Source organism: Podarcis cretensis (genome assembly GCF_951804945.1).
Source record: "Podarcis cretensis genome assembly, chromosome: 2".
In the NCBI taxonomy this organism is placed as follows: Eukaryota; Metazoa; Chordata; class Lepidosauria; order Squamata; family Lacertidae; genus Podarcis; species Podarcis cretensis.
The window spans coordinates 111,088,789-111,101,547 of NC_137171.1; the positions used below are offsets into that span (position 1 = coordinate 111,088,789).

Below are 12,759 nucleotides of genomic sequence, written 5' to 3' on the forward strand. Positions count from 1 at the left end.
CTGCAATACACCTCATGAGAAGAGAAGACTCCCTGGAAAAGACCCTGATTTTGGGAAAGATGGAAAGCACAAGGAGAAGGGGAAGACAGAGGACGAGATGGTTAGATAGTGCTACCAGCATAAGCTTGACCAAACTGTGGGAGGCAGTGGAAGACAGGAATGCCTGGCGTGCTCTGGTCCATGGGGTCGTGAAGAGTCAGACATGACTAAACAACAACAATATATGTATTAAAGTAATAAAGGTCACATATACTAAATGTACAAAGTAAGTTGCAAGTTGTTGCTAGATAAACGGGGGAAGTGTGAATCTGGAATGCTCAAGGTGTATGATGAATCTGTTGAATTTTGACCCCCACCCTTCACTGCCAAAATGATGGGTTGCCCTTGTCTTGTGGATCAGCATCTATGAGGCTTCAGGGAATTGGCTTCCTTCCCCCTTGGCCGTAGATAAGCAAAACAAAGGAAAAGGAGTCTCCTTACCAGTTAGAAACTTTATTTTTTTTTAAATGATATTTTATTAAATTTTAACAAGAAAAAAGTTACAAAACGATAAACAAAAAACACAAGAAAAATACAAAAATAACATAGAAAGAAAAATAAAAATCCCTCTTTTTAATTTCTTACCGTTCATTTACTTATTTTCCTGACTTCCCCACACCTCCATTTTTTGTATTCCATTTAAAAGTTCGTTCAGCAAATTCATACCCTCTTAATTTACCCTTAATTGTTTATCCTCACATAGCTTCAAATTTTCATCTAATATCAATCCATTCTTGCAAATTCTTATTTTACCTTGTTACTAGAACCACTTCATTTCATCATTAACATTCAAAAATTTTACAGTTCAATTTACTGTTAATTTCTTTAACCTTATCTTACCTTCAAAACAATAAAATTTCAAAATTTAAACCATATTTAAACTTAACTCCTTCAAACCTTTCTGCTAAAGCCAATTAATACCTTTCCAGCACATTCTAGTATTTCATTAGTATTACACTAATTCCAAAAATAAAAAGATATATAAAAATAAATTCTCATTCTAGTTTTATCCAACGTCCCTTCTTCCTGGTTTCGGGTAGTGTCAGTCCTTTCACCATTATATCCTGTCCATCAATCTGGTGTTCTAATATCTGAGGCTCTCAGGTCCCTTCTATGCCCCCTCTGCAGGTTTTCTTGTTCCTGTTTATACTTGCACACATTCTTGTCCCTTGTTGGGTTCTTACGTAGTTTCTTCCCTTTCTCCTTGGGGAGTGAGTCTCCGGGGAATTCCATACAGTAGTATTCTCCATTTTCTTTCATCAGGTTGTCCCATTCCCCCCTAATCCACTCCCCTATGTTTGATTTATAATCCAAAAGGTGGTTGTTCCAAACATAATCATCAACTTGTTTCACAGTCCCACCAGAGCTAAGGACTTCCTTAACTCCAGAGTCTTGCAAATATTCTCCAAGTTCAATCTTCTAATGTTGCAGCTATTGGTCGTGCAGGATTTTGAGTCTCTGTATCTTTTGAGGTGCAATCACAACCTCTTCCATCTTCCTCTGCCCTTGGACTTGTCTTATTAAACCAGTTTCCTGGATTGGTTGTTGTAAGATTTCTTTAACTTTGTTTCCTGTTAGTTCATATTTGCTAGCTGCAGCAGATATAAAATCCAACTTTTCATTCATCAAAGTCACTTTCTCATCCAACTGCTGCAGCATAGCATTTATTTTGCCAAGGGCACAAAGTAAAACTTCCTCCCTGTTCATTTCTGTTCAAGGTCAAATAGCTGGTCCCACGGTCTGATTTTCACAGCTGTTATATCTTCCCTGTGAATTACAGCAAACACGCTGGCAAGCTCCCTCTAGGGGACACAGTTACTATTTAACATCCATCTTTAAAATGTATCCAACAAAGGGAAATTTACTTTTGATTTTCAAGTACTTTGTTTCCTTACAATACAATACAAACAAGCAGAAAGCAGCATTAGAATTATTTTATTTCTCTTTTGTTTCTATCTGTCAAAAGTGTTTCCGTTTTCAGTTAATGGACATCTCCGACAATTTCTGTCCTGACGTTCCATCCCCAGGTTTGGGACGATGGAAGCTTATATTCTTTTGCTCTCTCTGCAGGATCAAGAGGTCAAAATTTCTTCCCCCCTTTTCTCCTGCTGTCAAGGGGGGTTTTGATGGTTATAGATGCAGGAAATTTCAATCTTAGAGTCAATTTTCCAGGCTATTTAGCTTGCAAGATCTTTGCTTCAGTCTATTTACAAAAAGCGGAAGGCGGACTTCCTGTTTACATCTTCCCGCTTCAGTGCCAAATTCAAGTTTGTCCCTTTGATCAAAGGAGCGATTCCTTTGATCTCCCGATCTTTCAATTCTCCTACTCACGGGTTGTTGTTTAAAAGTCGAATTGTCACAGGAAAGAGGACAGCGCTCTCTGGCATCAGCTGTGCAGCTTCGCTCCGCAGAAGTAGCGATTGACTCTCAGCACCGCGCCAGACACCCCGTCTCGCTCCAGAGCCCTTTGCAGGGTTCCTTTGCCGATCGGGGGGGGGGGCGCAAAAGGTGCCCGCCGAGTCCCACGGTCGCAGGCTTCACATGTCTTTTAGGAATAGCGGTGCTTCCAATGAAGAGGTCCACCCCCTCACATCCCTAGTCACCCCCTTCACTTCTGCGTCTCGTAATCTGAGCTCATTCCCTCTGTGCTTTCTGTCCTGCCACTTTGGCAGCTTTCCCTGACCTTGGGGAAAGCAGATGGATGCTTTCCAGAGACAGTTAACTCTCTCTCTCCCAGTGGTTCTTCTGCAAGCTGTTCCCCCTCCAGTATTTCCCAGCTTCTGCCTTCTGAACTATGTTCTTTTGCAAATCACTGTTCCAAATCTATACAGTCCTCCTGCTCCTGGAAAGATTCAGATTGAGGCTCCCACGAATGCGTCTCAGTGCAGCTGTCCTCAGTTGGGTCCCTGATGAGGTTTTGGTTTAGGGGAGCAAGCATGGGCCAGGCCCATGGGTGGGGGCGAGGGGAGAAGGGAAGAGAAGTAGAGGGGATGCTTCCTTTTTTTTTTATAATAATTTTTATTAATTTTCCACACAAATAATAAAGAACAGTATAAAACAGTACAACTTCAAAATCGTCAGTTCTTTCCCTTCTTTCTTTGACTTCCCCATACCTCCCCATCCCTGCATCCTTGTTTAATAATTCTTTAGCAACCCTTAGGTCCATTATCTTAATTCCCTTTCATAAAAATTTCTTAAGTTTTTTTGTTTACTGCTGCAATTCTTTACTTCTTACCCCCTGACATCTTAGCACTCCTCAATTTTGCAATTATTTTTAAGATATATTTTGAATTTCTTCCAGTCCTCTTCCATTGTCTCTTTCCCCTGGTCCCGGATTCTGCCCGTCATCTCGGCCAGTCCCATAAAGTCAATCACCTTTGTTTGCCATTCTTCCAGAGTAGGTAGTTCTTGCGTCTTCCAATACTTTGCCAGTAGAATTCTTGCTGCTGTAGTGGCATACATAAAGAAAATCCTATCCTTCCTTGACACCACTTGGCCCACCATGCCCAAAAGGAAAGCCTCTGGTTTCTTAGGAAAAGTCCACTTAAGGATCTTCTTAATTTCATTATAGATCATTTCCCAGAAAGCTTTAACCTTTGGGCAGGTCCACCAAAGGTGGTAGAAAGTGCCTTCAGTCTCATTACATTTCCAACACTTATTACTAGGCAAATGGTATATTTTTGCAAGCTTGACTGGGGTCATGTACCACCGGTAAATCATTTTCATAATATTTTCCTTTAAGGCATTACATGCAGTAAATTTAATACCGGTGGTCCACAACTGTTCCCAGTCAGCAAACATAATATCATGACCGATATCTTGTGCCCATTTAATCATAGCTGATTTCACCATTTCATCCTGTGTATTCCATTTTAACAGCAAGTTATACATTTTTGATAAGTTCTTAGTATTGGGTTCCAATAATTCTGTTTCTAATTTTGACTTCTCTTTCTGAAATCCTATTTTCCTGTCCTGTTTAAACGTCTCATTTATCTGATGGTAGTGCAACCAATCTCGAACCTTAGGCTTTAGTTTCTCATAACTCTGAAGTTTCACCCTTTCGCCATCGTATTCTAAAATCTCATGATATTTTGGCCATTTAGAATCCATATTAAGCTTTTTTACTTCCCTAGCTTCCATTGGTGACACCCACCTAGGGGTTTTACTTTCCAGCAAATCTTTGTATCTAATCCAAACGTTATACAATGCTTTCCTTACAATATGGTTTTTAAAACTTTTATACACCTTTGCCTTGTCGTACCATAAGTATGCATGCCAACCAAAACTATTGTCATACCCTTCCAGATCCAAAATGTCAGTATTCTCAAGAAGTAGCCAGTGTTTCAACCAGCAGAAAGCTGCTGATTCATAATAAAGTCTTAAGTCCGGCAGGGCAAACCCCCCTCTATCCTTTGCATCAGTTAAAATCTTAAATTTAATTCTGGGCTTTTTGCCCTGCCAGACAAATTTTGATATGTCTTTCTGCCACTTCTTGAAACAGTCCATCTTATCCACAATCTGCAACGTCTGGAATAAAAACAACATTCTAGGCAATACATTCATCTTAATAGTAGCAATTCGGCCTAACAAGGAAAGTTTCAACCTTGACCATATTTCCAAATCCTTTTTAACTTCTGACCAACATTTTTCATAATTATCCTTAAATAAGTTCACATTCTTGGATGTTAAGTTTACCCCCAGGTATTTTACCCTTTTTGTTATTTCCAAGCCTGTTTCATTCTGAAAACTCTCTCTTTCTTCCATTGTTAAATTTTTTTCCAACACTTTCGTTTTTTGTTTATTCAATTTAAAACCTGCTACTCGACCAAATATTTCAATTAATTCTAATACTCTTTTAGTACTAGTGTCTGGCTGTTGCAAAGTCAATACTAGATCATCTGCAAATGCTCTTAATTTGTAATGTCTAGCTCCGACCTGAACTCCTTTAACCAACTGGTCCTTTCTAATCATGTTTAACAAAACCTCCAGGACTGATATAAAAAGCAAAGGGGATATTGGGCAACCCTGCCGTGTACCTTTTTCTATGGGTATTTCTTCTGTTACCACATTGTTTACAATTAACTTGGCCTTTTGTTGAGAATATATTGCACCTATACCGTTTTCAAAACCTTGGCCTACCCCCATCCCTTGGAGATTCTTTTTCATAAAAGTCCAACAGATATTGTCAAAGGCTTTCTCCGCGTCCACAAAAATCAAAACTGCTTTCCTGTTAATGTCAACATCCAGCAGCTCCAAAATGTCTATAATGTTCCTCACATTGTCTGACATATGTCTACCTGGGAGAAAGCCTGTTTGGTCCTTATGAATCTCTTCTGTCAACACTCTTTTCAATCTTTTTGCCAAAATGTCTGCAAAAATTTTATAATCCACATTGAGTAAAGATATAGGGCGGTAGTTTTTGACCTGGTTCTTCTCAGTCTCTGTTTTCGGTATAAGTGAGATGAAAGCCTCTTTCCACGATTCAGGTGCCTTTTTCCCCTTCAAAATTTCATTGCAGACTTCCTTCAATGGTTGTATCAACCATTCTTTCAGCATTTTGTAGTATTTGGCCGTCAGACCGTCTGGTCCTGGTGATTTTCCCAATTTCATATTTTGGATGGCACCCTCTATTTCTTGTTCTGTTATTTCCTCATTTAAGATCCTTTTACTTTGTTCTGGAATTTTTGGTAGACCGTATTTTCTGATGAATTCTTCTATTTCTTGTTCATTGATTGGCCCTTGTGCATACAATTTCTTAAAAAAACTTTGAAAACAATTGTTTATCTCATTAGGTTTGTGGATAATTTTTCCATCCATTTCTAGACTTGTTACAGTATTCATTTTCTGCCTTTTTTTCAGTTGCCATGACAGAAGTTTCCCACATTTATCCGCTGATTCAAAAGTTCTTTGTCTCATTTGCTTTATCTTCCATTCTATTTGTTGGTTCATGAGCTCCATGTATTGCATCTGATAAAACTTTATTTCTCTCAAAATCTCGTGGGGATGTAGAGGGGATGCTTCCTTGCAAGGCTAGTTGTTGTTTCTCCTTAGTGTGCGCCTGTAATTAGCGAGCGTGCTTTTAACTGGAGTGCATCCCTTTGTCTTGGAGTGCAAGATGATTCAGGAGGCCTTAGAGCGAAGCACGTGTATCTCACATGTGCCTTGGGAGCAATGGTGGAGGGACGGTCGGGGTGCTTAAAAGGAGGCTGTTGTTTCGTTAGGGGAGGAGTCTTAGCGACGTCGAACAGGAAGAGCCAACTGCGTCTACAGGATACATGTGCTTGCTACTCTTTATTGGAAGATGGGCAGTGGAAGTGGCACATGCTTGTGCTAAAAGCAGATCTAATGAAGATTAAGTTAATGGCAACCTTTTTTAAAAATAATAATATTCTTTATTGATTAAAAAAATTGCATGTCTATACAAACATTATGTACAATCTCTTAACAGGTCGGGGGGGGGGAGAAAATAATAGAAAATAGAAAATTTATAAAGAAAGAAGAAAATAAAAAATAAAGAAGTAACAAAGATAAGAAACCAAGAAACAATAGTAAGAGTAAAAGACAACGTTATTTACATAGTAAAAGTACTCTTCGACACAATCATTCCCATCCCGCTCATTCTACTGTTTGATATAACATTCTTTTTTACCCAGGCTTACATTATATAATATTTCTTTCTGCTTTGTATACATTCCTTTTCTTTACAAATATCACTCAGTTTCTGCTCATATGGAGTTATTTGTACAATAAAGTTTTACATAATTCTTAAATATTATCCATTCTCTAGTTGTTTTTTGTTTCCATATTCCTCTAACTGATCTCATCAGTTTTGCTAATTGTAGATATCATAACATGAGTATCTGCCCATCTGTAATCTCTGAGAGCGTTTCATTTTTCTAGTTCCTTGCTATAAGGGTTCTAGCTGCTGTTATATCATACATAAACACTGCAAATGTTGATTTGCAGTGTCCCGTGCACAGCGGAATGATGAGGAATACGTGCACATACTCTAAATTGCTTTATTTGCATTTCAACGCTGGTAGATTACAGAAAAACATCTTGCCTCTGCCGGAGCAGAGAATGCATCCTCTCTCCTCTGAAGCACGGAGAGAAAAACTGAGAGAACAGTGAAAAACAGGAAACCAGTGTACGTCACATCCAGTCTCCCTTTCCCGTGGGAAAACCCAACAGTAACTCTGACTGGAATGTAAACATTGTCTTGTGACAAGCATTTCGCTGCACAGTGAAGAGAGCAGAAACCAACACTTATAACTTTTTAAATTTCTGATGGTAATATACCAAGTAGGAAAATCTTTGGCGTTTTGTTTTAAAAGTAATTTTAAATAGTTTCTTAAACTCGTTATAAATGTCATTCCGGTATTTGCCAATGGCTACACAGGTCCACCACATATGATAGTATGACCCCTCCTCTTTTTTACATCTCCCACAGGTTGATGTTTTCCCTTTATACATTTTAGCAAGCTTTTTGGGGGTAAGATGCCATCTATATACCACTCCCTGCAAGGCCTTTCCCACCTGGCCTAGGGGGCGGGGCCCAGACTCACCCAGCCCTGCTTTGTGAAATATGTATTCTGTAGTTGACCACCTTTGTAATGTGTTGTTTTGAAATCTTTAAGATAATAGTTTAGCTTTCTGTTACGTTGCTTTGACCGTATACTCTATATTTCACATTTTCACATGGTTTTATTTATGTTTTATTGATTTAGTATGCTGTAAATCGCTTTGAGGTTTTTTTAAAAAATATAAAGTGGTATAGAAATTAATTAAAAAAAGTATAGAGCAGGGATCTCCAACATGGGGTTGCTCAGATGTTGGGTAACAACTCCCATAAGACTCAGCCCAGATGGTCAAGGTTGATGAGAGGTGTAGTTCAAAAGCTCAAGGGTGCAAAATCTCACATTTCTTACAACTTTTCATTGTGAATAATTATAGGTAAAACTTTTGTTGATACAGAGCTCATTTTTAGGGAGCAGCTCATCACTTCTGCCTTGTAAAGAAACCCAAATATATTGACATACAAATATATTGACATACTTTAAAAGCAGATTTCTGAACAGAGGTAAACAATCCATGTGTTCTCAATCCATGATTTGTTTTTCATATGTATAAAAATGTTTATTTCACTGTGGGGAGAACCTGGGGCAAGGGATAAGAATGCAGGGTCGGCCTGATATCCATCATTTCTCTGGCTCTGACAGCGGCCATCCAGGCTGTTCACACATGCGAGGGAGCCATTGGCTGCTGCAGTCAACATGTCTCGACCCTGTGTGTCTAAACTCTCAGGAGGCAGAGACCCAAATCTGGGCTGAGACAAGGGGATGGCAAATCTCTAGCTAGGGACTGACCTGTGGGAATGTTTAGAAAGGCAGGAGAGGATATATTATTTGATGATATCCTTACTAACTTGTGTTAACAAGTTCTGTATATTAGCATAATTCAAACATTCTCCTTTTCAAATTTGCACAGTGGTAAGCTTGTTGCAGGCTCATCTGAGCCTCGTTATTTAAGGTTCCCGATAAGATCCCTTGTTATCCCTCTTTAGAAGTGTAGACACGACAATCTTTTTAAAATCAATATAAAAGTAGTTTATTCATTTTCATTCAGTTCACAATTAGATTTCTGAAGGCAGGCGTAAGTTACAAAAGTATATATTGATATTTATATCTATATCTATACATAAACTATAATCTAAGGGAGTTAGTCCCAAGTGACTGCGACTGAGCAGTCACTTCTCCTAACACATAGAAAAAAACAAAATGGAGAAGAAAGAATGAAGCACATGGAGGAGGTGCGCTCCACCACCCAGAATAGGCCACACCTATTTCAAGTCACATGTAGAGGAAGCACTTGTCCCAGCTCAGGAGGAAAGAGGAAGTTTTCTCCTGGGTGGCACAAAGCATCCCCTAGCATGTCCACTCTAGGAATGTTGTACCTGACTGCTATGAATTTCATATCCCACAGACCCAAGCTCCTCCTGCCCACTGACCAGAAAAGTCGTTCCCCACAAAAAAAGCCCACCCTGAGATTCCTTCTCCTTTCGCTCTCCAATTTTACAAAGGCAAACTCCTATTATGCAAGAAATTGCTTTAAAAAATTGTAGTGGCTCCCTTATTGTGAATAAGTGAGGTTCATAGACCACAGAATCATAGAGTTGGAAGGGACCAAGAGGGTCATCTAGCCGAAAACCCTATAATGCAGGAATCTTTTTGACAAGGTGGGGCTCGAACCCACAACCCTGAGAGTCTCATGCTCTACCAACTGAGTTATCCCAGGACTTGGATCAAATTCAGCCGATAGGATTGCAATGAATCGGGAGCAAAGCTTTTGTATGAATATATTACCTCAAGTTATTCTGGTGCCTCCAAATGCACTGGTACAAATAAATTTTCAGATTGAACAAGTGGTATTATTATTATTATATGGGACGCGGGTGGCGCTGTGGGTAAAAGCCTCAGCACCTAGGGCTTGCCGATCAAAAGGTCGGCAGTCCAAATCCCCGTGGCGGGGTGTGCTCCCGCTGCTCGGTCCCAGCGCCTGCCAACCTAGCAGTTCAAAAGCACCCCCGGGTGCAAGTAGATAAATAGGGACTGCTTACTGGCGGGAAGGTAAACGGCGTTTCCGTGTGCGGCTCTGGCTCGCCAGATGCAGCTTTCTCACGCTGGCCACGTGACCCAGAAGTGTCTCCGGACAGCGTTGGCCCCCGGCCTCTTGAGTGAGATGGGCGCACAACCCCAGAGTCTGTCAAGACTGGCCCGTACGGGCGGGGGCACCTTATTATCATTATCATTATCATTATTCCCCAGCCAATTTGGGCGACTTCCAGCAAAATATAGAAACATAATAAGACAACAGACATTAAAAACTTCCCGATTCTGCTTCTTTGACAGAAGCCGAGAAATTTAGGCCAGATGCTCTATATCAACTCAATGACAGGGAACCAGGCAGTGGGCCTTCTTGGTAGTGGCACCCGCTCTGTGGAACGCTCTCCCGTCAGATGTCAATGAAATAAGCATCTATCTGACTTTTATAAGACATCTGAAGGCATCCCTATATGGAGAAGTTTTTAATGTTTGATGTTTCATTGGTTTTTTAAAAATGTTCTGTTGGGAGCTGCCCTAGTGCCTGGGGAAACCCAGCCAGATGAACAGGTATAAATAATGTTGTTATATTATTTTTTATTATTATTATTATTATTATTATTATTATTATTATTATTATTATTATAACAACGTATTATTATTATGACACCCAACTCTATCTGTTGATGGATGGCCATCCTGACTCGGCCCCAGACACACTGATCAGATTTTTGGAAGCTGTGGCTGGATGGTTATGTGGGAGCCGGTTGAAGTTAAATCCTTCAAAGACACAGGTCCTTTGAGTGAGTTGGGACGATAGGGGATCGGGGGGGGGGCGGCAACTCCCATCTCTTGCGGGGGCGCAATTAGTGCCAGCACTGTTCGTTAAGAGTTTGGGTGTAATCTTCGACACCTTTCCATGGAGGTGCAGATTGCAGCTATAACAAAGGCGGCATTTTTTCATTTCCGCCAAGCTAAGCAGTTGTCTCCTTACCTCTCTCGCCCTGACCTATCCACTGTGATCCACGCAATGGTCACCTCCAGACTGGATTTTGGTAACTTGCTCTACATGGGGCTGCCCTTGAGACTGACCCAGAAAGTCCAGCGGGTGCAGAATGCCGTGGCGAGACTCCTTACGGGGTCCTCCCTGTGGGATCACATTCACCCAGTACTATACCAGCTGCACTGTCTCCCGGTGGAGTACAGGATCAGGTTTAAGGTGTTGGATTTAACCTTTAAAGGCCTATACAGCCTAGGACACTCGTACCTACAGGACTGCCTCTCCTGGTTTGTCCCAAGGAGGACCTTACAGTCTTCAAACAAAAACATCTTGGAGGTCCCGGGCCACAGAGAGGTTAGGCTGGCCTCAGCCAGAACCAGGGCTTTTTCGGCTGTGGCTCCGATCTGGTGCAACGCTCTGGGCTAGGGCCCTGCCGGACTTGACATCTTTCTGCAGGGTCTGCTAGACAGAGCTGTTCCACCAGGCCTTTGGCCAAGGCACAGCCTGACCCCCTCCCTTGGCAATCCTCACAGAACTCTAGCCCAATGGTTGCCATTAATCTGATGTGAACTGATTTCATAATGAAATGATTTTAGAATGTTGTATCATTTTACTGTTGTTAGCCGCTCTGAGCCCAGCTTCGGCTGGGGAGGGCGGGATATGAATAAAATTTTATTGTTATTATTTTTATTCTTATGCTTAATTGAATAGCAGTTCCCGGAAGCTGCCGGAGGGGAGAGATGCTCTTGGGCTCCCATCCTCCTTGCAGCTTGGCCACCATGAGGAGACAGTGCTGAGATTCCTGCATTGTAGGGGGTTGGACTAGATGACTCTCAGGGTCCCCTTCCATCTCTACGATTCTATGATTCTAACAGGGTAAGGGACTAGATGTTTGTTTGTGTGTGTGTGTGTGTGTGTGTGTGTGTGTGTGTGAGAGAGAGAGAGAGAGAGAGAGTGAGAAAGAGCGTAGCTTCAGGGAGAGGCCATGTCTTCTTTGAAAAGAGGCTGAATAAGTTGCACCCCCCCCCCCCGCGGCTTCCCTGCCTGCTCTCTCTCCACCCCCAACCCCAGTTATGGGTATTGCATTGCACAAACACCCCCCAAGCTTGCTGCACCCCGAGGCGCTGTGCACTCACCCGATTCCTTGCAGGACAAGGGCAGAGCACGAGGGCAGAGGGGGCGGGTTAGCTGTTCTAATTAAGCTGCCCCCCCTTTCCCAAGTCAGTATCGAGCAGCACTCCCGCTCTAGCAGCTTGCACTCTCTGGCTTTAACCCTTAAGGCAACGTGCATCTGTTCCCTGTACTCGAAGCCCAGGTTCCCTCCCTCCTCTCCCCATTGGCTGGGTACTGCAATTATCCCCCCCCCCGGAGATATCCTGCCTCCTAGGCGGGGCTCACATTCCCGCCCCCGCTGCCCATGGTCCTGCCACTCATCGCCAGGATTTCGGGTGAGTGCAAAGCCAGCTGCGGGGAAGGAGGGAAGGGGCTTGGCAAGGGGGTCCAGGATGAGAAGCCCCGGGATGGGGAGAAGAAGAGAAGGGAGGAAAGGGAGTTATTTTTTTTAATGGGGGCTTTGAAGGGGGAGTAGGGGGGTTACGCTGTGGAATGAGAGAGAAGCTTCCTCCTGCCCGGATCTGGTGCAAAGGGAGTTGCAGGGAAGGAGGCGGGAAAGGGGAGAGATTTGAGTATTGCTGGCAAGGCTCGCAATAAAATAATAATAATAATACCCTGCCCATTGTATGGGTTTTCCCAACATTGTTGTTGTTTAGTCGTTTAGTCGTGTCCGACTCTTCGTGACCCCATGGACCAGAGAACGCCAGGCACTCCTGTCCTCCACTGCCCCCCGCAGCTTGGTCAGACTCATGCTGGTAACCTCGAAAACACTATCCAACCATCTCGTCCTCTGTCGCCCCCTTCTCCTTGTGCCCTCCATCTTTCCCAACATCAGGGTCTTCTCCAGGGAGTCTTCTCTTCTCATGAGGTGGCCAAAGAACATTAGCAGGATTGAAATAACACTCGTAGCAAGTACTATGGACCTATATAAAATATGGACTATTGAAAAAGATGCAGTAGAAAAGGTTTAATAATAGGACCCACGGAGGGGAAGATGGGAAGTCCAGA

The 12,759-nt window shown here is 42.2% G+C and overlaps 2 protein-coding genes across 7 annotated transcripts in view; both read left to right on the forward strand.

Moving 5' to 3' along the window:
• Positions 1 to 12,759, forward strand: part of LOC307208659 (uncharacterized protein) — a 174,526-nt gene that overhangs the window by 84,584 nt on the left and 77,183 nt on the right. The window contains exon 1 of one of the 6 annotated variants that reach the window (XM_079963495.1): positions 12,070 to 12,086. The exons of the other annotated variants lie outside the window; for them this stretch is intronic. The gene's annotated coding sequence lies outside the window, so the exon portion shown is untranslated. Of the gene's footprint in view, positions 1 to 12,069; positions 12,087 to 12,759 lie in introns of those variants that run through there. 6 annotated transcript variants of the gene reach the window in all.
• LOC307208751 (uncharacterized protein) overlaps positions 1 to 12,759 on the forward strand; it is a 129,962-nt gene that overhangs the window by 42,968 nt on the left and 74,235 nt on the right. The window lies entirely within an intron of this gene.